Genomic DNA, 21,688 nt, shown 5'->3' with positions numbered 1-21,688 from the left:
AAATGTCGGCCTCTATGCATCCATATTATATGTATATTTATATTCCACCCTGCGGGCTCAGGGATAGAGGGCTTGACTCTTCCCCGGGCGTGTCTCGAATGACAAGACCTTTCAGCTCCGTGCACGAGAGAAGTTTGTGATGCATGGCAACGCACCTCACACAATACCTCCTGTCTCTGGGGGTCTCTCGGTCTCTCGGTCTCTCGCTCCGCGTCCCTTTTTGTCAGCACTGCTGGTATGATGTAATTTATGTATTCAGATTCACGCGCAGCAGAGCTGCAGAGTTCAGCTACTTTGAATTATTCTATTTTCTTTCTGTGGTGGGGGGGGAGGGGGGTGATCATTCCTAAGTACATTGTGATTAAAGTTTCCCCAATGAGGCGTGCGGAGGGGAGATCAGGCTGATTAATAATACAAAATAACACAGAAACGTTTTATTACCAACACACAGAAATAATAACGCCAGGGAGACAGAAAAGAGAGGGCAAAAAACTAAAAGAGAGAGGGGGGCGATTGACAGACAAAAAGGAAATGACTATACCAGAGAGGAGGAGGAGGAGGAGGAGGGGTGACCAATGAGAGAGCGAGAGCGTCAGGCGATGATAAACATCTCCCGGTAAGAGAGAAGCCTTCATCATCTGCATACAAAGCCACCAGAGTGGAGGAGTGATGATGCGCTGGTGCACTGGGCCCCATTCCCTCCGGAGAGGACGCCATTTTCCCGCGGTTAAGTGGCCCACATAGCGAGTGGCGCGCCATCTCTCATAAACCGGGACACGTATCCCCAGATGCACTGCGATGAACAATCGTCCTGACAGGCAGGTAGTTACTCCTGCTTAACCCCGGCCAGCACTGACTGATGGGCCGCAACAGCAGGTCCTCCCTCCTCCTCCTCCTCCTCCTCCTCCACCCCAGCTCCTCAACTCCACTCCTCTGTCCCTCCACTTCGGTCCATATCCTTCCCTCTTTTTGTGACTCCCTCTCTCTCTTCTGTCCCTGCAGCCCCCGATTCCCTTCCATGCCCACTGCCACTGCCACACACACACACACTGACACTCACACGCACCCAGAGGCCCATGTTTTCATGCTTGCACGACACACACAACCAATTACTAACATCCATCATGCATTTGCCTACTTCTGTTTGGAAACCCCCACCCCTGATCACACACCCACAACAACACTACACCCGCCCACCCTCCGCCCCACACACGTCCTCCCCACCCCCACATCCCCCTCCCCCCCCCCACCAACAATACCAGATGTCCTGAGGCAAAGCTGGGCTGGTGAGTGGTGGAGGGGGGCGATATCAATGAAAACAGGAGGTAGAGTATGGAGAAGGAGGGGGGTGTGTGTGTGTGTGTGTGTGTGTGTGTGTGTGTGTGTGTGTGTGTGTGTGTGTGTGTGTGTGTGTGTCCGGACCCTCCCCATCCTGCCCTAGGGGGGGGGGGGGGCTTCTGTCCCCACACAAAGGACCAGAGGATTATAAGCTTTTAGCACATGAACACCCCCGCATCCCGCGCCCCGTTTACTGTGGCTCCACCACGGCACCCTTACTCTCCACCCAGCTCCCCGGCTCCATGCTCCATCCTCCACCACTTCGTCTCCCCCTCGAGGGACGCTTAGCGTTACACACTCGCGTCCACAAACATCAGACGGCCTGCACTGCTCCCCAGCCTCTGCCTCTTTCCTTCTCCCGTGCACACACACGCACACACACGCACTCGCATCGCACGCACACAGATATAAACGAGGGGCTGAACGCCGGCACCAAACAGTGCAACGCTGTGACAAAACACACAGATTAAAAGCATGACCAGCCCCCCCCCCCCCCCCCCCTCCTTCCCGTCAAAAGCAACAGCATACTACAATAGCGACTGCATTCTACCACACCAACGGGATACTTCAATACCGTAGCACTACAATAGCGAGCTTCAATATGAAACCGCGCACTGCACTGTACTACACACAACATCAACGGCCTTTCAATACAAACAGCATGCTACAATAGCCTACTAGAATAGCATACTGAAATATCAACAGCATGTGGCCATTGCAAACGCATACTATGGTATCAACACCATACAACAATTGCATACTTGAATTCCAATGTCATACTTCATACAACAACGACGGAATGCCTCTATAATACCTATATTATAGGTTGCTTTTTTAGCGCAAGTTAGTACAGGGAGGGATCTTAGAATTAATTATACTTCCAAAATGCCTGAAAATTACCCCAAGTCAAATTTTCCCCATCTTTCGGCAGCAGATGTGACGTATAGTTATTCAATAGCAGGTAATTCGATGAGAAGAGATCATTTCATTACAAGCAACACACCGGGTAGGTACTCATGCAGCCGTTGACAACCTGTTCCTCTTGACCCTTTTACCGTGAATCAACTGTGTTTGTGAGCGGGCCCCTGAAGCCCAGACCCACTCAGGGGTCGGGCCCCCAGGGGCCGGAGCTTCCCCCCTGTTCCCTCAGGAGCCGGAGGCGGGCCCGGGGGTTTGTCTGGGCCCCCGAGGGGACAATTTGAGGATCAATCTAGGCTGGGAAAACCAGATGGCAACGACAATTTAAGGGGGCTGGACATCAGCTTGTTGCAGTGAGAGGGGGCACTGTGACGAGAGAGAGATAGAGAACCCGTCAAGATAAAAAGATAAAGAGTAAACCGGAATGGAGGGGAAAAGAAAGAGAGAGGGAGGGGGAGGTGGCGGAAAGGGAGGACTGCGACAGAGAGTGAGATAGAGAGAGGGAAAACCCTGTCCCTCCCTGTCATCAGACCTGCCACTTAGATTCCTCTTGGCTGATGCGGCTATAAATACAGGTGTGAACGAGAGCATAACCTCTCGGTTCGGTCGCAGGTGGCCGGAGGGGGGCGCGTCCGGCCCCCGGCCATTTTGTTTAAAGTAAAAGCGGTGCAGTATGCAGTGTGTTTATGGTGACTCCCCCACCATCACCGCGATGGAAACTGCGACTTCATCCGTTTTTTCTGCTCCATTCTAAAATCAACAGGTAGCCCTGTTTGAGCACTTCATCCTCCCGTTTTCTTCTCCACAGAGGAGAAGTCCATGAAACATCCAAACAATAAAGAATGCACCGTCCAAACCTCCATCTTGAGGGAAACCGTAATAACAAAAACAAAAAAACCGAGCAAATGTTTTGATTCTTCGGAGCGGCGTGTCGGGACCCATCGTGGAGCCAGGTGTGACCGCGGTCCATCACGACCACAATGTGGATATATGTGGAAACAAGAGGCCGGCTTTCAAAGAGGCCGGTCAAAGAGAGAAACAGGAATGGGGAGAGACCGACAAACCCCGCCCCCCCCCCCCCCCCCCTCCCCACGAAATGTTTCCAAGACCAGGCGTTAATTACTTCTCACCATGAAACACCAGTTTAAATAAACCCATCACCGCAGAGGAAAGAGAGGGAGGGTGAGTGCGGAGAACAGGTGTTGGCCTCCATTGAAGTCGTAAAATAGCCTGTGTGTTCATCTCCTCAGCCTTATATGGACTTCAAGTGTATTTTCCGCTGTGGACGCAACAGATTTACTCATGCGGGGGGGGGGTAGTCTGTACTTGTGTGGAGCCGAGAGGTGATATATAAGGTTGATACAGGTGTTGGTATTGGAGGTGGGAGAGACATTAAAAACATTGAGTCAGGCTGGGACACTCAATCTGGACGGTTAGTGAGAAGGGTTAAAACGGGGCAGGTTGATAATCACTGCCCTAAAAGTAATATGTCCCCCCCCCCCCCCACACCTTAAAGCTAGATCATTTATTTGTTTAAGCCGTTATTTATTTTTTATGTCCTAGGTGACATCCCGATAGCAACCAGTAAATTAAATGCTCTTACAAAGAAAATATACCAGTGCCTTTCGCAGGCCTGTAATAAGGCCTGGATGGCCTACCTGTCTACCTACTTACCTGGCTACCTACTTACCTGGCTACCTGCGTGCACTCTGCCCATGCACTAATGGCGCAGGGCCGCAGTTTTTTCCGAAAATACTAGGAGGAATTATGCTTAAGCTAGCAAGCTAGTCGGGTAATTTGGCTGAGTGGCATTTGACGAAGGGCGATATTTTAGTGGGATATTTTGAAAATCGAGCTTACCCAGGCTGGTTCCCTCAAATGTGCCTACCCTAGCTTTAACTTGGCACCCATTCAATCAACGGGTTATGGACGACTACAGATTCACCGACTTCGTTTCTTACCAGGTTCCCTCAGATTGCCTCGGAAAACCCAAGAATACGAGTCATTCGGGGGGGGGGTCTTCTTGTTTTCACCGCTAAACTAATTGCGCCCCGTGTCTGTGGAGGAGCACCGATTTAGTGCTCTGAACAAATGAAGATAAATAAACACAATTAGCTGCGTGTGCAACGGCGCCCCCATGTAAAGCACGGCGCTCTCCGCTCCCCCATCCCCCTCCGATGCCACTCATCCCCGACAACATCCTCCATTAAAGCCGCCGCCACATCAAGAGCCATGTGACTAATTGCGAGGTACTTGACGTCGAAAAGCTCTAATTTGGCTTTGAATGCAATCAACGGGGCACCGGGTGAGGGGAAATTAAGCAACCGAGAGAACGCTGGGCGTAAATGCTGCGGAGTAAGAGAGTAGAATGTGGCGGTACATTGTTAGAAGATGGTGGGTGTTTTGTCTGGTACTTGTCACTGCAAAGAAACATTTGCTAATGCGTGTACGGTTTCATTCAAGCCACAGGACTAATTCAAGTGTAAATTAGCAGATTATCTTCAGTAAAATGTAATTTGCTATGATCTTAACATAGTTATTGAAGCACTTTCCTTATAGGCCTACACTAAATTGAATGCACTGAGGAATTGTTAATCCTTCATCCACTACCATTGTCCTGACTGGTGTGTGGTCAACCCCGATGTAAAGATAACTGTCCTATTCATTTACATGTTTTTAAAATAAATCGAATTCCTTGAAGAAGTATTCAATTTCGAGAAAAAAAGCCGAAGAGGCTTCAAAGCCACTCACCTGAAACACGCGCCTAGCTCGCTAGCTTTAGCAATGGGGCATTCCTATCCTAGTGGAAGACTCCGGTCCTGCACTGTGAGTCCGAAGGGAATGTACGCATAGGTAGGAGGGTATGTAGCTAGGTCCACAATCACAAACCGGTAGGCCATTGGAAGGGCTTATTATAGCACTGCGACAGCCAGATAGCAGATTCACTTCTTTATTTGTCACAGCATTTGTTTTATGGCTTGCTGTCAGGGTGTATACAGAATTACAACAAATATGACAAAGAATGCTTCTAAAAGGAATTGCGCACCTTTAGAGTGGCAGGCATAGGATATTTTTTCCCACAAGAGGGAAATACTGACGTTCCACTCATGTGGTGCATACATGGTGGCACTAATTATATTGAAGGCCTGTGTTGCAAAGAAAGTCTTGGTTTGCTCCTTTTTCTTAAATCTTGAGCACATCCGCCATCACTCCACCCCAAACTACAGCGAAACACTGCTTCTTTTTCAGCTTTTGCACATTGATAAGGACCAACATCTTGAGGTAGAGTAGGCAACGATGGCACAATGACACTTTTTGACAGCGTATTTCCAAAAGAGGATTTTTTAAAACCAAGAAATTATGATTAGTGCAAGTCGAAATTCACTTGATGACAAGGGCCCCAGAGCTAGAAAAATATATGCGCCAGTAAGCTGACAAGTCCTTCACTCTTTTGAGTACCACAAGAATAGTAAATGAGTTTGAAGGGCTTACCGACACCCGTTTCGTCTCGCAGCTGTCCCCCTCCCCCCTCTCCCCGATCTCTCCCCCCTTCCTCCCCCTCCGTTTTGCCCCCTTGCAGAAATAGAAAGGCAGTGCCCTGCTGGAATATAAATAAATAAATAAATAAAACACAAATACACCTGAGAAGTAATAATTGCAAAAGAAAATGAATTTTTTGAAAAACCCCTAGGAGGGCACCTCGAACAACCCTGCCATATGAAAAAAATGAAAATAAGTTAAATAAAATGATATCCAAGGCACAATTCAATTAGCTTTTTCTTGCAGGTAGGAAAGCAGCCCCGGGGGAGGCATCCAAAGTTTTGCTCAATAAATGTTGAAAGTTTTACGGGCGGTATAATGTTTTCATCACTCCCCTAGCCCCGTATTCATTACCATCGCTTATGTGCTTGTCAGACAGACACCAACACGTTGATCTGTAATTTCACGGGGGGAAAAGGAAAAACCAGCGGCGCCGAGTACGTTTAGCGCTCTCTCTCTCTCTCTCTCTCTCTCTCTCTCTCTCTCTCTCTCTCTCTCTCTCTCTCTCTCTCTCTCTCTCTCTCTCTCTCTCTCTCTCTCTCTCCTCTCTCTCTCTCTCTCTCTCTCTCTCTCTCTCTCTCTCTCTCTCTCTCTCTCTCTCTCTCTCTCTCTCTCTCTCTGGCATGCACCTTGCCTGGGTATGTGACAGTGATCACGGGTGATAAATGGTTCAATTAAAGGCGCATTAAGCCGAGAACAGTCTGTTGGTATGCTAGATGTCATCTAATTAATCCAAAAGGACAAGGCTCCTTCCCCGCTGACCACCAACGTGCAGATTTCCTCTTATGACAAATGGGTTTTATTTAACAGTTAAGCATGTCAAATGAATGAAAATGGCTACTTTCTAATGAACCTTTGCAAACCAATAACTACATCAGATTCAAATCTCTGAAATGCAATGCAATGCAAATGCAAATGCAATGCAAGTCTAAAACGTCCTGCTTTAGGATTACTTCAGGATTGCAGCTCTGGTTGGAAAGACAATTGTAGACAGACATCTGGTGGTATATGATCTTGAATTGGCCTGATCTATGTGTGAACTAATACAACATAATCACGACTCAATATTCAAAACAAAATCAAATTGGTTTTAGGATGGTTTCTTTTTTTAGATAAGGCAAAGCAACGTCCCTCCCAGCTTTGGTTCAATCTAGTCCATGACTGACGTGTAAAGTCTAGTCTATGCCTGGCACACACTCATGGACTTGACTTGAAAGAAGAATCATTTGATCCACTCTGGGGCTGGTTCTGTAATCCGAATGCAACACCTAGACATCGTTTAGCCATATATCACGAAAACATTTACACAATAAACTACCATGATCTACATCAAGTCAGGGGTTTGAAAACGACTCCACTCTTTGTAGCCGAGCATCCACCAGGTTTCCCCGTGATTCCACCAAACAACTCCAGCAAAAGGCAGTAGGAGACTAAAGGATACAATAAAAGGTCTAAAATAAGACTTCATATGCAAATGATGTATCTGCAGAATAGTCAACCAGGGACATGTCCACGTTAAAGTAGTTTTCCACGCTACCTTGGGATCCACATGAACAAAGACCCCAAGTGTGTCAAAGTAACGGTTCATACCAGCAGAAAGTAGAGACTAGAAACTCCTCAATCCTCCCAGTAAAACTGCTATCGGCTGGCACGTTTACCCACGTTTTCCCCCCATTGAGTAAAGGCACAACTTTGAATAAACAGCCAACACTTACTGTGGTAGCGTGAGAGAAGTCTTTTCAACGCGACCCCCCTCCGTGGAGTCAGTAAGGCGAGTTAAGGGTAACAAACGGGGGGCGATTCTTAAAATCCGTAGCGCGTCCGCGGTGAGAAGTAATCCTCCGAGTAAAAAAAACTTTCCGCATCCGCAGGAGAGCGAGGATAAAATACGAGTATATTCCACCTCGATAACGGGATCGAATCACTCGTGGACGGAGGTGAGCGCTCACAAACGCGTTCCGCTCTCCCCTCCAACAGTCGCGCGTCGCGTCAGTGCGCACAGACGCACAGCCGTAATTCACACGATTACTAAAAACGTGTCCCGTGTTTCGTTGCTCCCCTTCCCCCGGTTATCTCCGCGGTTCCAGGTTTAGGTGTGTTTTTCTTCCCAAATCCACCTCTTCGGTTGTACGGACTTGGGGGTGGGGGGAGACTGGAGTTTAAAATACAACCCTGCCCCTTTTCCACAGAGTTGTTCACCGAGAGAGAGAGAAAAAACAAAAAAGCACGGGTCTCGTACTGCCCCCCGGGGACCACGTGACCGCGCCAGTGAATGACATGAGTGAATTGGTAACCAGTACCAGCAGACGAACTGGGAGCTGGGGAGCTGAGCGTGGTAGTTGCAGAGATGCACGGCTGCAGGAGATGTTTCTGTAGGCTATGTGGTTCGCGCATGGGTTAGAGTTGGAATTAAAAAATCATGCATTTATTCCGTTAATCTATGCTGTCCTGAAAATTAATGTTGTCTCACGGCGTAAATGATATGTAAAGTACATAAGAAGACTATAATCTGTGTGCACGGTCTGAGCCCTCAGCGTCTCGGCATATAACTAAACATTTACTAAATCCATCATAATCATTCAATAATGTACCATTAAGTAGCAGCGAACATTACAATAAAACGGTTTTATTAATACACAATATTGTTTTGGATTACTTCTGAATAATGTTTCTAAAATGTGAATGGGAAAACAGTTGTTAATTTGGAAATTAACTTCTGCTTTGCCTTGGATCTGACCCTGTGCATGGATAAGTAATAAATGATTAACTATAAACTCGAATTAGATTTGCTGAATGTTGCATCAGTACCTCCATTGTTCTTGTGCAAATTAAACGTGATCCTTGATCCTTGACTGTCGGTCAGTCGTAAGCTCAGAGACATCTGGCGCAAAACAAGCTTGGCTCACCCTGCGTTTGGAATCCCCCACTTAATTGGCAGGCAACCAACCGTCGTTTTAAAGACACACATCTATTCTAAATTAATTTGGTTGGTTAGCTCGTTAACTTGGAATCCACCAACCAAAGCCAAGCCCTGTTAACTATGACTGGTCGTGTCTACTTCAACTAATAGAGCTTGGAATTAGCACTGCCAGGGAAAAGGTTTGATTCCTACGTGGTCCATAAGGCTATGAACGTTGAGGCCTACTCATGCTGTTGTAAGGAGCAAAAAAAAGCCTCCACCAAGTGGCGTATATTCCCATAAATATTACATTTCACGGTCGCCTGTGTACTCATCTCTAACGGATCAAGCTGCTTTTCTACTCGTACTTTAAACAAGGGGTTCTGAAAGCGCGAGAAACGTAGCAACACTGCGGATGTGAAAACGCACACAACAAGGCTCCCTCGCGCACCGAGCAGAGCTCGCGCGCAGTGAACTTTTCAAGGTGTGCGAATCATAATGGGTGCAGACGGGGCCTTTAGAAAAAAAAAACACGAAAGAACAACCCCTGTCTACGCTGTCGAGTGGTAGAACTCCTGTAGCAGCACTTTGCCACCGGTATCGTCTAGTCCCCTGTCCGCCTTTGTTTAAAACTCAGTTGGATGTGCATCACACCTTAAAACGGAGGACGCCGGTGAATGCGTAAAGGGGTGGGGGTGTAATCAGTCCCGGTGTTAAATAAAATATGGGTCGTGTGCAGGGAGGTGTAAACAAATTTACTCAAGGACTCGTAGTTAACTAGGCCTGCTCTCTGTTTCTTTGACATCAGCAGTTTAAGTAAATAGGAATGGCGGTTGGCTAGCTCTTTTCTATTTTATTCATCGTCGTCTCGGTTAATTTACATCTTGTCACCATACCCAATACATTCTGTTTTCTTTTTAGAGCCATACGAACGCCACACAACTAATACACAAAGAAGGGGTTGCACTGATTCCGATTGCTTATTTATCCATCACGTCATAACCCATCCGTTTGTCAGTTATCAGCTAGTCAGGACTGCCAATGGCAGCTGCAGTGATGCTAACCTGCTCTGAGTAATGTGTTCTCATGGAGCGTTCTCTTTGGGCTTGAGCTTAGCAAGCTGGGAGCTACACGAGTAAGTCAGTGCTTTTTCTTTAAGTAGGACATTGGCATAGGCCACCTTCCCTAGAGTTGATTCAATTATTTAAGAACATTTTTCACGAGGGATTCTGTCAAGTTTGACTTGGGCAATGGAGTTGTGTCAATTGTGATTTTGTTTGTCCGCCAGTGCCCACTGTTTAATCAGAATAAATCTGGCACTGATGCTAACATGCTACGTTCTCGCTGGCTGGTTCAGGCCTGAGCAGTCGATGCTTGGCGCTTTGGAAGGATGAGACCCAGCACTTACAGGCTGACATGCAGAATCCATAACAGAATAAAGAGATTCATCCGAACTGGAGGCTGGGAAATCTCTCTCTCTCTCTCTCTCTCTCTCTCTCTCTCTCCTCTCTCCTCTCTCTCCTCTCCTCTCTCTCTCTCTCTCTCTCTCCTCTCTCCTCTCCTCTCTCTCTCTCCTCTCTCTCTCTCATCTCTCTCTCTCTCTCTCTCCTCTCTCTCTCTCTCTCTCTCTCTCTCTCTCTCTCTCTCTCTCTCTCTCTCTCTCTGCTCATCAGCTCCATGTAAAGCCAGGAAGCGGAAGATGTTCCACAGAGAGTGCGGTTGCATGTTTTCTGTACGACGGTCAGCTGTGAACGAGATCTAAGACATCTAGCTACTGGTGTGTGACCAGGTTCTTCCTGCCTTTGATAGAGTCCTCAAAACGGAGTTACTTGTGTGTATTTGGTGTTGAATACGATGGTTGAATGAAGGAAGATTCGCGGAGTGGGGAACTTACATTGGATTTCATTGAATTTCATTGGATGTTACTGATACTAACATTTGGCCACCAAATGTAAGGACAAGATTGCAAGGATAAAATACGTAGAAGAGCATAATGACCAGAATAACGCACTTAACTTGAATCGCTTCAACACATATCCAGACAATAAACACGTGGGCTTATCTGAATCGTCAGAAAAAGGCGATGTCTTCGTTTTGATTCCAGTCTTTGCTATTCTACTCTTTGACTTTTCCGTCCCTCCTGCAGCTCCCCGCCTTTTGACCGGTCCCTGTCCCCGGCTCTGACTCCAGGTGAGGCCGAGACGGAGTCTCACCTGGCTCCCCCGTCACCCGAGAGGCCCTGTTCAGACGGGGCACGCCGTCGCTCACCACGTCCCCGGGGGTGACAGACCACTCACCGTGCTTAGACGGACGACGTCTCGTCGCTCCGCCGAAAATACGCAATTAAAAACACGGCAGCAGCAACCTCTCGGGTCAACTACCTTCGTTGATCGCCTCTCCCCTCCCCGCTTCCCCCGGTCTAGGTTTTAGTTACCTGGGAGCCCCCATCTCCATCCCCCATCCCCCCACCCTGTAGAATATTTACTCTGCCTGTGATTGAGTGACTGAAGCTGAGACTTAAAAACAGTTTCCTGGCATTTCTCAGTTATTCTGGCGGGAAAAGAGACAGAATCCACTATTTTTTCTACACAGAGCGCACATTATTGACCTAATGTGTATACAAATAAAACATTTTAATATATATATATATATATATATATATACATATACATGCATACACACATATATATATATATATGTTCTTCTTCTTCTTCTTGGCTCTTTTGTTTTATTCATTTCGATTAAGTAGCCTTTGGCTTAAACTGCTGAGCTGTTAAGTAAACAGGTTTTAAGCTAATATTTAGCCTAATACTTAGCTTCTCTCTAAGGTAGGGAATGGTGCACTGGCATTGACTGGGATACTTAAAGGAGGGTGAGAACACAAGCACACACATAGAGAAACACACACACATAGACCCACACAAATACACACAAAAACCCTCACACGCACATACCCGCACAGAGCAGGAAGAGAGATAGACTGTCATACAGGCTCTTATCGCTGCAGCGTGATAGAGATCTACAGAGGGCTGGACAGAGATTATGAATTCATTACCTTGATACAGAAGCCAGCACAGCCCTTCACTGGTGAGGGGATGAGCTCAGAGGGAAGATATAGATGGGCCCGTATAGTCATAATTGGAGTGGGAAGGGGGGGGGGAATGTCTGTGTTAACATGCCAACACATTTTAGACTGTAGAATGCAGCTGAAAAGATCAGTAGGATCTTTCCGTAGTTACATCAGCCATATACCAATACTAGTAGTATTGGTATACTACTAGTATTGGTGTATTAGAGTATTGTTCAATATACTATGAGGGTTAGGTGAAGGGTTTCTATGCGTTCCCCTCTGAGACACATAGACATGCAGATGAGTTGTTACAGACCGCAGGGTGGAGTCAAAGGTCACACAGGCTAACCCAATGACCTTTTTCGTAATCGACCTTTCCCACGATTCCATGCTGGCCTTTTGCCACATGCACTGGGATTATTGTTCTGTATTCAACCGATTAAAAGTCCAAAATATATATAGTTGCGGCCTTGAAATATTAACGTAAACATTATGTACGTATGACCAAAAAGAAAAATCTGTAATTCTATGAATCCTTCTTACATTCTCTATAGAACATATATAAGATACCTGTCTAAAGCTACCTCTGGCCCTGACCCTAATCAAATACTACGAGTCAACTCTCATTCTCTCCATTGCTCGGTAGTCCTTGAATACTTAGTCCCCACAAAGGCGGCTGGCCTCAACTGACATACGCAGGCAGGTAGAGGAGTGCGTCCAAATCCAAGCCAGTCTCTCATAGCGCACGGAAGGCAGAGAGCGAAAGAGAGACGGTTCCAAGAGGGTGAAGGTGAAAGCGGAGAGAGTGAGAAAGACGAGAGAGAGAGAGAGAGAGAGAGAGAGAGAGAGAGAGAGAGAGAGAGGGAGAGAGAGAGAGAGAGAGAGAGAGAGAGAGAGAGAGTGAGCGAAGGAGCGGCGTGTTCAGACGGTGGCGCTCTGTGAATGCTAAAGCATAATGGCCGCTTGCTATGCTGTCCGTTCCTCAGTGCGCTGCTAGTATCGCATCTCCACGTGCACTATCTTGACAGGTTGTTACCGGGCTCTTAACGAGCTCCATCTTGTCATTGTGTGTGTGTGTGTGTGTGTGTGTGTGTGTGTGTGTGTGTGTGTGTGTGTGTGCGTGTGTATGTGTGTGTGTGTGTGTGTGTGTGTGTGTACGTGATCACACACACACACACACGTGTCTTTTCTTTTTTTTCTCTCTCCTAGTTTTCTGTACCATTTTGTTCTTCTGTAACTCGACCACTTTACTACTAATAGTTTATGGGGCTTTGCACACAGGCTAGTGATCGTCTGTGTGTGTGCGCGCCGCGTTTGTGTTTGCATGCGTTTTCGTGTGCCTGCTTGTGCCTGACAGTGGACATAGATCACTGGGTGAAATGTGCATACATGAGTGTGTATGAAGAAGTACATGCCATCGCTACACCGTGTCCTCTCAGGGTCCATGTATTATTGAGTTTGTGTGTCAATCAACACAGCACACTGGCTCTGGCCCAAATACATGCACATAAAATGGCAAACACTTTACGATACCCTTGCTTACCATTTACTACTACACAGTCGTTTAGCCAACTTTTTTGCCGGAAGCGGTACAGTCTTTGCTCAAGGATGCATACAGCTACACCTGGGACACCCCGGGATCGAACCCGGTGCTTTTTGCCTGGGGTTGGGCCATGGTGCACCCTTACGCAGCATGATATCCACCACAACCCTATCCTGTGCCTCCTTCTCACTCTGGGAAGACGAGGGGTCACCAACACGGTGCCCGCGGGCCTGTTCTGAAAATAGCACAGCTCATTCTTGAACAACTCTTTCCCATCTTTTTAGGGTTAGGGTTATTGTTGATAATCATTGTGAGAAATCATTAACATGATCAGTGTCTTCACATAGATGAGTATCATTAATCAATATTAATAATATATAACTAAAGGCAAACTGAGCAAATTTGATATTTCAGAGTGTCAAAACTGGGTGCCATTCGTATGACTTAGTACCCATGAAGTAGCTCTCAGGTTCAAAAAGGTTGGTGACCCCTGCGATAGAGGATGAGTCTAGTGGGGGTGGTGGTGGTGGTGGTGGTGGTGGTGGTGGTGGCTGTACCCTGCCTCTCCGCCGCCCTGCTGCCTGAAGCGACCACTTCCTCGTTGGGCAGGGCCTCCCGGTAGACTGGCTGCCTCCAGCCCTCCCTCTCCACTGCCGACCGGCTTCCTTATATGGTGCTGGTGGGTCGGGAGCATTGGGGGAGTGGAGAGGGAAGGGGAGGGGGGGGGGGGGGGGGGCGGGGGGGGTGGTGGTGGTGGTCGGGGGGGGCACTCTGTTTACACGTGGGGTCGGGAGGTCATCGCTGCCAGAGCACCACAGAGCAAACACAGACCCTGCCACTTAACCGACGAGAGATGTGGAACATTTGAAATACAAAAGAAAATAGAGAGAAAGGGGTGAAGAAAAGAGAGAATGTGAGCGATTGCTCCCCCCCCCAAAACGGCAATGTACAGAAACAGAAAAGTAAACACACACGTACACACACAGAAAAAGCAACTAGATTGCATCCACAATCTCTTACTCACAGATAGCATTACTTGCTCCCAGTGAGAATTATCACAAACAGGTCTTTTTGCCTTTGGTTTGGGGCTGTTTGCCTGGAGGGAATCAATCAATCTCTCTCTCTGTCTCTCTTGCCCGCCCTCTCTCTCTCTCTCTCTCTCTCTCTCTCTCTCTCTCTCTCTCTCTCTCTCTCTCTCTCTCTCTCTCTCTCGCTTGTTCTAACTCTTTCTCTCTCTCTCTTGTACGTGTTCACTCACTCTCTCTAGTTTGTGTTCTCTCTCTCTCTCTCTCTCTCTCTCTCTCTCTCTCTCTCTCTCTCTCTCTCTCTCTCTCTCTCTCTCTCTCTCTCTCTCTCTCTCTCTCTCTCTCTCTCTCGTTCATGTTCATGTTCACTCTCTCTAGTTCCCACTGCTAACGTTGGCCGCAGCTAGCTAAAGTGCCAGGGGAACATAAACTCTTCCAGCGCCAGCGCTACATTTGCTCTTAGCTGCTTGACTGATCGCCTGCCTGCCTTCCTTCCCTTGCTTGATGTTTATGCTGTACCCCGGCCCGGGACAGAAAAGATTCGCCCACACAGCACTGTGCTCTCAACCGGTACCTAAGTAGGTCTGGCAAGCCCGAGCCACGGTCCCATTCACTCACACTCCCCTGGATTATCCCGTAGCGCCGCGGGCTAACGTAGCGCTGCCTGCATTATTAGCCCAAGATAGCATCTTCCCAACCGACCCTGCATAAAAATCATGAACATCAAAGAGTTTTTACAGGGCATCAACACATTCATTTCAGGCTTTTACAGCCGGTTTGAATATCAGAGTCAGGCTAGTAGTGGACCCCAACTCAAATGTCTGTGTTTAATACTGATGTTGTGCTATATAACGGTGTGATAAGTGTGTGTTCATGGTCGTACAACAATATGGTGAAATGTAGGGTTGAGTTGTGAGTTTTTGGTGGATCAATAGGAATAGATTTCATTTGTGTAACGCCGCAAGCACGGACAAAAAAATGAAAAACAATGTTGTGATTGGCAACAGAGAAGGGTATGTCCTGGCTGAAGCACACAAACACACACAGATACACACACAAAAACACACACCAAAAACAACAACAATGTCATTCTCTTTAAAATCCAACACGAAATGCTAGGCCGCAACCATCAGCAGATTACATACAGAGAAAACATTTTTTTCGTCTCACAAACCCATGAAATTATGTACACTGCTGTAATCAAATCCATTAGCGTCAGTCAACGGGTCCATTTGCATTTCTTTAAATGCGGCGACAAATAATGGGAGCGTGCAAAAAAACGAATAATGTTAATTTACTTCTGGGTTATTGGGTTTAGTTGTTTCTGTTGTTGTTTTTATGTCGCTTTCACGTCCTTCATTAGACGGGGAGCACAATGGCCCAACGGACAAGGGCAACGCCATCTTCAGATTAGGGTGTTGGTGGATGCTGTCTATTTTCAGATCCATTAACCACACTGTCAGAGAGCCAGGCCCATGTGCGCACGCCAGTACACATCTCCTGCTCCACAGTAGCTTCAACTGCCAAGATTAAAGGAGCCCTTTGTCTAATTGTGCCGCTAACATGCTAGAAGCCATTTCTGGTGTAGCCCACCACCACTCAACACCACTCTGCCTCTGCCCCCCCCCCCCCCTCTCCCCCTCTCCCCCTCTGAGCTGCTCTTTAAAGCCTAGCCAAAGGTAGCTGCCGTCGACTCATTCAGGTGTGAGGTCCCTGGGGAGCTGGCCAAGTCACTGCCTGCTTAGAATAGTTCACCCTCTCCCTGGGCGAAGAGAGGGATCTGAAAAAACAACAGCGCACGCTGCAGTGCTGGAGCCAGCGAGAATATCCGGCCAAAATGTTTCACAAAAACAACAGAAAATCTCCCACATATTATGAATGCGAAATGTGATAATTAAATAGGAAATAGGAAAGTCTGGTGATTATTCTTGGTTATATTTCACAAACCATCCAAAAGGTTTTGGGTTATAAACCAAATGCCTGCATGAAGGATGCACCTTAAAATGAAATATATTGAAAGAACAAATTAAATCAGGTCCTGCCAAAAACTCGACCTCACTCCCTCTCTCTCTCCCACTATCTCCCTTCCTTCTCTCTCTCTCCCACTCTCTCCCTCTCCCTCTCCCTCTCTCTCTCTTCCTCTCTCCCACTCTCCCTCCCTCTATCTCTGCTGCTTGGGTGCGTGACAGGGACTCCAAATGTTATCTCTCGGCGTTCCCGACACTTTAGCGAAGTGAAGTGAAGCGGGTCAGCGAGTAGAACTCTGCATCGTCCCGGCCCAATATGCCAAACACAGCTGTTACCATGCAACTGGTCCCCCCCCCCTCTGCCCCCTCCATCCCCACCACCCCACTTGCCCCCTCCCCGGAGGCGAAGAGAAGAGCAGCAGAAGAAGAGAAAGAGGAGCAAAAAGAGGAGCATGCTGTGAGTGTAAGCCACACACACACACACACACACACACACACACACACACACACACACACACACACACACACACACACACACACACACACACACACACACACACACACACACACACACAGCTGCCTAACCCGATGTGTCTAACTGCCACAGACAGCAGCGCTTGCAATCAACGAATGGCATGCAAATAAGGACGTAATGGCAGATGACTAAACCGACACGCCTTCGTACACGCTAAACTAAACGTGTACCGATAAGTGGTGCATGGGTCGTTGTTTTTGGGGTGAGTTTCCTCTTAACGAATCTCTTAAAATGTATAGCAACAGAAATTAGCAATACAGTTTACTCGCCAGTGTATAGTATTTGTATATTTCTTGAACATATCTTTTGATATTTTGACTTCTACTATAGGCTACTAATATAGTTATTATAATAAAGGCTATTCTGCACCTCGTTTACAAGAGAGATCTATGCAGGGCAGTGAGAAAATAAATAAAAAAAGAAGACAAAAATGTCCATACTGTAGTGAATCTGAACCTGTCAAAATTGGATTCATCCACCAACACACAGAGGGGAGTGAGCGCCAGGCCGAGGCCATCTGAAGCAGTGATGTGAGAGGAGGAGGAGGAGGAGGAGGAGGTGGAGGGAGAGCTGAAGGGAGAGGAGGAGGAGGAGGAGGAGGAGGGGGAGGAGTAGACAGTGGGACAAAGAGCAGGTGTCCTCGGTTCTAAGCTGAGGCGACAGGTAGATGATAGGCGCTTTTTAGACCCACTTCAGACGTCAATACGGATGGATGGGCTCAACAAAGGAGCGAGAGAGACAGCAAGAAAAAGAGAGAGAAGAGTGAAAGCAGACGCAGGATTAATCCACTTGGATGGATAGCATCAATGTGAACCCCCGCCCCCTCCCCAATAAGATGGAAAAAACGAATCAATCCGAATCGGTTTGCATATCGGTACAATAAATTCATACAGTGGAGGGATTAAGAAGAAGAATACAGTATGTTTTCCAGGGAGGGGGGGGCGAATGCAAATTCAATCAACTCACCGACGGAGATGTTTTCAAAATCTCTTTAGCTCCATATCTCTAGCGGTTCCAGCGGCGTCCTCCTTTCGTCTTGTTTTTGTTCAATCGTTCGTACCTTGAATGTGCAAAGAGAGAGAGAGAGAGAGAGAGAGAGAGAGAGAGAGAGAGAGAGAGAGAGAGAGAGAGAGAGAGAGAGAGATGGCGAGAGACAGAAAAATGGGAGGAGAGGTAGAGGGAGAGAATGAAAGAGAAACATTAATGAAAAGGACTGCTAAATGAGCTGCCTCCAACCTAGAGCACTGGAGCTTGGGGGACTGAGAGATGATTCCCCCCCCCCCCCACATCTCTCTCTCCATCTCCACCTCCCTGGTTCACCGTCTCGCTGGCCTTTGTGACCACAGCGCGGTGCTTCTGTGGGCCATAGGAGGAGGCTTGCCACTGATTGCCTGTGAGCATCAATGTGTGAATCTGCATGAATCGCCACTTGGGATCTTTTTTTGATCATCTCCCACTTCACATCTCTAATGAGCCCGGGCCGAAACTTTTCTGTGTGCGTGCTTGAGTGCGTGAGTTTGTGTGTGTTTCAGTGTGTGTGTGTCAGTATGTGTGTCTAGAGAGTGGTTGTGTGTGTGTGTGTGTGATTCATTCAAGCACTGCTCAGCTCAGCTAAGTGCATCAATAGGCTGTCACTGCGCCCATAGATTTGCTGCACATATACATATACATACACATCACAATCTTTATTCCTACAGATGTGCAAAGATCTAACAAATCATCAAAATAATTACACTGAAGGATCTAAGGAAGTAGAAGTTTCAAAGACAACAAACAGAATCCCGAGCCATGTGACGGAACGTATACGCTGCAATGCTCCAGCAAAGAGACCCGCAAAGAACACCGCCGCGGTAGGTGGAACATGGAACTCGCCCGGTCGGCCCGGCCCCGATCACATCCCACCTCATTGGGTATGCGGCACTGGATGTGTCCAGCAGGTCAGGGGGGGGGGGGGGGGGGGGGGGGGGGGGGGGGGGGGGGGGGGGGGGGGGGGAGGAACAGAGGAGGTAGAGGAGGAGGAGGAGGAGGAGGAGGAGGAGGGCTAACTCTACCCCCTCCTACCTCCAGCCAGATGTCAGAGCAGCTCATTATTACCCCCAGACGGGGGGGGGGGGGCTCCGGACACGGCCAGGGCCGAGGTCTTCACAGGCTGCAGTGGGCGCTCGCTGGAGCGGCTAACTCTCACTCTACGACCGGAGGTGTACCGGCTCCACCGGGGACGGAGCGGATCACAGAGGCTAGGATGGATCCCCGAGGTGAGGCCGCGTCACGTGCCAGGTATGGGGGGGGGGGGGGGGGGGGGGCGTTCTGCACGGAGGTGTGCGTTTCCATGGCAACCGGCCACCGCACCAATCCCCTGCTCTTTATGGCTGGCTGGCTGCCAGGGTCATGTCGGCCCCACACCAGCCAATCAGTGTCACATAAAAAGGCGCATCCCGGGGTGCCACCTTAGAACACCTGTGTGTGTCGCTGTGTGTGTGTGTGTGTGTGTGTGTGTGTGTGTGTGTGTGTGTGTGTGTGTGTGTGTGTGTGTGTGTGTGTGTGTGTGTGTGTGTGTGAGACTGAGTTGGAGAGGGAGGTGTGTGTTTAGAATAGTGAAAGTGGATGCGTGTGCACGAGAGAGAGAGAGAGAGAGAGAGAGAGAGAGAGAGAGAGAGAGAGAGAGAGAGAGAGAGAGAGAGAGAGAGAGAGAGAGAAAGTGTGTGTGTCTAGAATGGTAAAAGTGTGCGCATGTGTGTGTGAGAGAGAGAAAGAGTAGTGTGTACGTGTGTTTGAGAGTGAGAGAGAGCAGTGTGTGATTGTGAGAGAGAGTGTGTGGTGTGTGTCTGTTTGATGAAGAAGGGAGCAGACTCTCATCCCCTAAAGATCAGGTGTGTTTGAGTATAATTGGACAGCACCCCTGGGGCTTTTTGCGTGCATGGGTGCATGCATGCGTGCACCCTCGTGTGTGTGTGTGTGTGGATGTGTGTGTGTACGTGCGCACTTGTGTGGGAAGAGCCTTGTCTGCAGAGATAAAGCAGAGGGGCTCTGCTTTCCTCCCTCTTGCCGCCACCTGCCTGCCAAGCGCGTCGCAGAGGGAGTGTGTTTAACGCACAACATTTATTCACCGCACACCTGCAGTTTACACTGCCGCCCCCCCCCCAGTCGCACACAAGACGCTCCTTTTCACTGGGCTCCTCGCCATTCTTCAGCCGGAACAGGGCCTCAGCCTGCTAGCATCCAGGCTAGGGTCGCAACCCAACACCGTCTTTGTAATGATTTAGCTCCGGTCTGGCACGTGCGTCTCTCTTCTGTGTTTTTTTGTTTTTCTCGTGACACACAGCCACATATTGGCAGGCGGTACGGTGAGTGTGCGAGCGGGCAGATGGCGCCGCAGCGGGCGGCGTGGTAAATCGGGAGGCGAAAACACTTGTGTTCTCTCGGAGGTGCTGTTCGTACACCTCCGTCTCCTTCTCCTCTCTTTCCGTTTCTCCGCCCCGTAGCGTCAACAATTGAAACCTCGGGTCTCTGTTGGGTTCTAGAAATCTGAATATTTCTATCATCGAATATATAATCTGAAAATTACATTATATTTTATATTCTTTGACACAGGTTTACTCATTATATAAGACACAAGACCTAATCACATTCAGGAGGCTTACGCAGATTGGTGCAAATGTCAGAGAGTGTAGCAAGACGCTAGATTAGAGAACTGAATTAACGATGAGGGAGGAAAAAATCTCATTAGAATCCAGAGGCTGTTTCTATGGAAACATTGTCTTCCTTAACGTCTGCTTCATTAGACATCGTCCCCCCCTGGACCTGACCTCCACCATTTTATATTTCCCCAGCCCAATTCTGTTTCCTTTCTTTCCTCCTCTTAACTTCCCATCCTATAACCTTTCACAGTGGAAGGGTTCAGTTTGCTAAGCATTATGGGATAGCATCCGCACTTCCTTCTACCAAAACGCAAATTCCGATCTCTTTTTCTTTTATTTGAGCTGCGTACGTCAGGCAAAGGTGAAACACCTGGTGAAACGCCGATATAGACGCAAGAAGAAGAGGAAAGATCTTGGGACCCTCCCTTGTAGCCTCTCCCTCTCTCGCCACCATTCCCACATTCCTAAGCATCCACTATCAGGAGTTCTCCGTGATGAGAGGACGCCTGGGAATCAGGTCGGGCTGTTTACCAGAGGCGAGGAATGAATTACAGGTAAAAGAGTTCTAGCATCGGAAAAGTTTTCAGTTCTAGGTTCAATTAGTACGATTAGAATGGAAGACGATGGCTACGAACTTTCCTATGAGACCTATGAGACACAAAGGCACAGGTTTCCTTGTAAGTGCTGAAGAGAACAATGTTTGGATGCTAACCTTTGTTGCTCGACTCATTCAAATGCCGGTTCCTGCGGCAGAAAGCGTTCTGAGCCGCATGAACAACGTGACCACAACCACCACTACTTGCTCCTTTCCCAGCCTCCACAAAGACAATGTGTAGCAAAGATGCTGAATAAGTGGATTGACCTCCAATTGTGTTGGGGAGAGGATCCTGAGACAGGTTAGCTTTGTGAGCACTCCGCGGCTTTCCATGACTGTTTCGAGCAGCACTTTTGGTTGTAGTTGTGCCAATATTGACTTTGTTCTCAGACTCACTTGGAAGTCACTTTGGGTAACATTGTCTGTTATATAAATATTAATGTAGGATAATGTGAGGGGTATAAAAACCGCATAGCTGAGAAACTACTATAATAATAATAGGTTTATAATAATAATATGAACCTGTGTTTTATGTGATACATACTGCATTCATTAACGTTATCGTATTTATTACTATGTGGTTAAAATGTTAAATCACAGTACTTCACAGAGGTATTATC

At 47.9% G+C, this 21,688-nt stretch overlaps 1 protein-coding gene across 1 annotated transcript in view; it reads right to left on the bottom strand.

The window, feature by feature from the left end:
• Positions 1-8,011, bottom strand: part of ptprsa (protein tyrosine phosphatase receptor type Sa) — a 109,361-nt gene extending 101,350 nt beyond the window's left edge. Inside the window, exon 1 of the mRNA XM_056604393.1 lies at positions 7,512-8,011. The gene's annotated coding sequence lies outside the window, so the exon portion shown is untranslated. The remainder of the gene's footprint in view (positions 1-7,511) is intronic.
• Between the last annotated feature and the right edge of the window lie 13,677 nt (positions 8,012-21,688).

This window comes from Gadus chalcogrammus, chromosome 12 (genome assembly GCF_026213295.1).
Source record: "Gadus chalcogrammus isolate NIFS_2021 chromosome 12, NIFS_Gcha_1.0, whole genome shotgun sequence".
NCBI lineage: Eukaryota > Metazoa > Chordata > Actinopteri > Gadiformes > Gadidae > Gadus > Gadus chalcogrammus.
The sequence above is the reverse complement of the archived record's forward strand: the minus strand, read 5'-3'. Positions and strand labels throughout refer to the sequence as shown.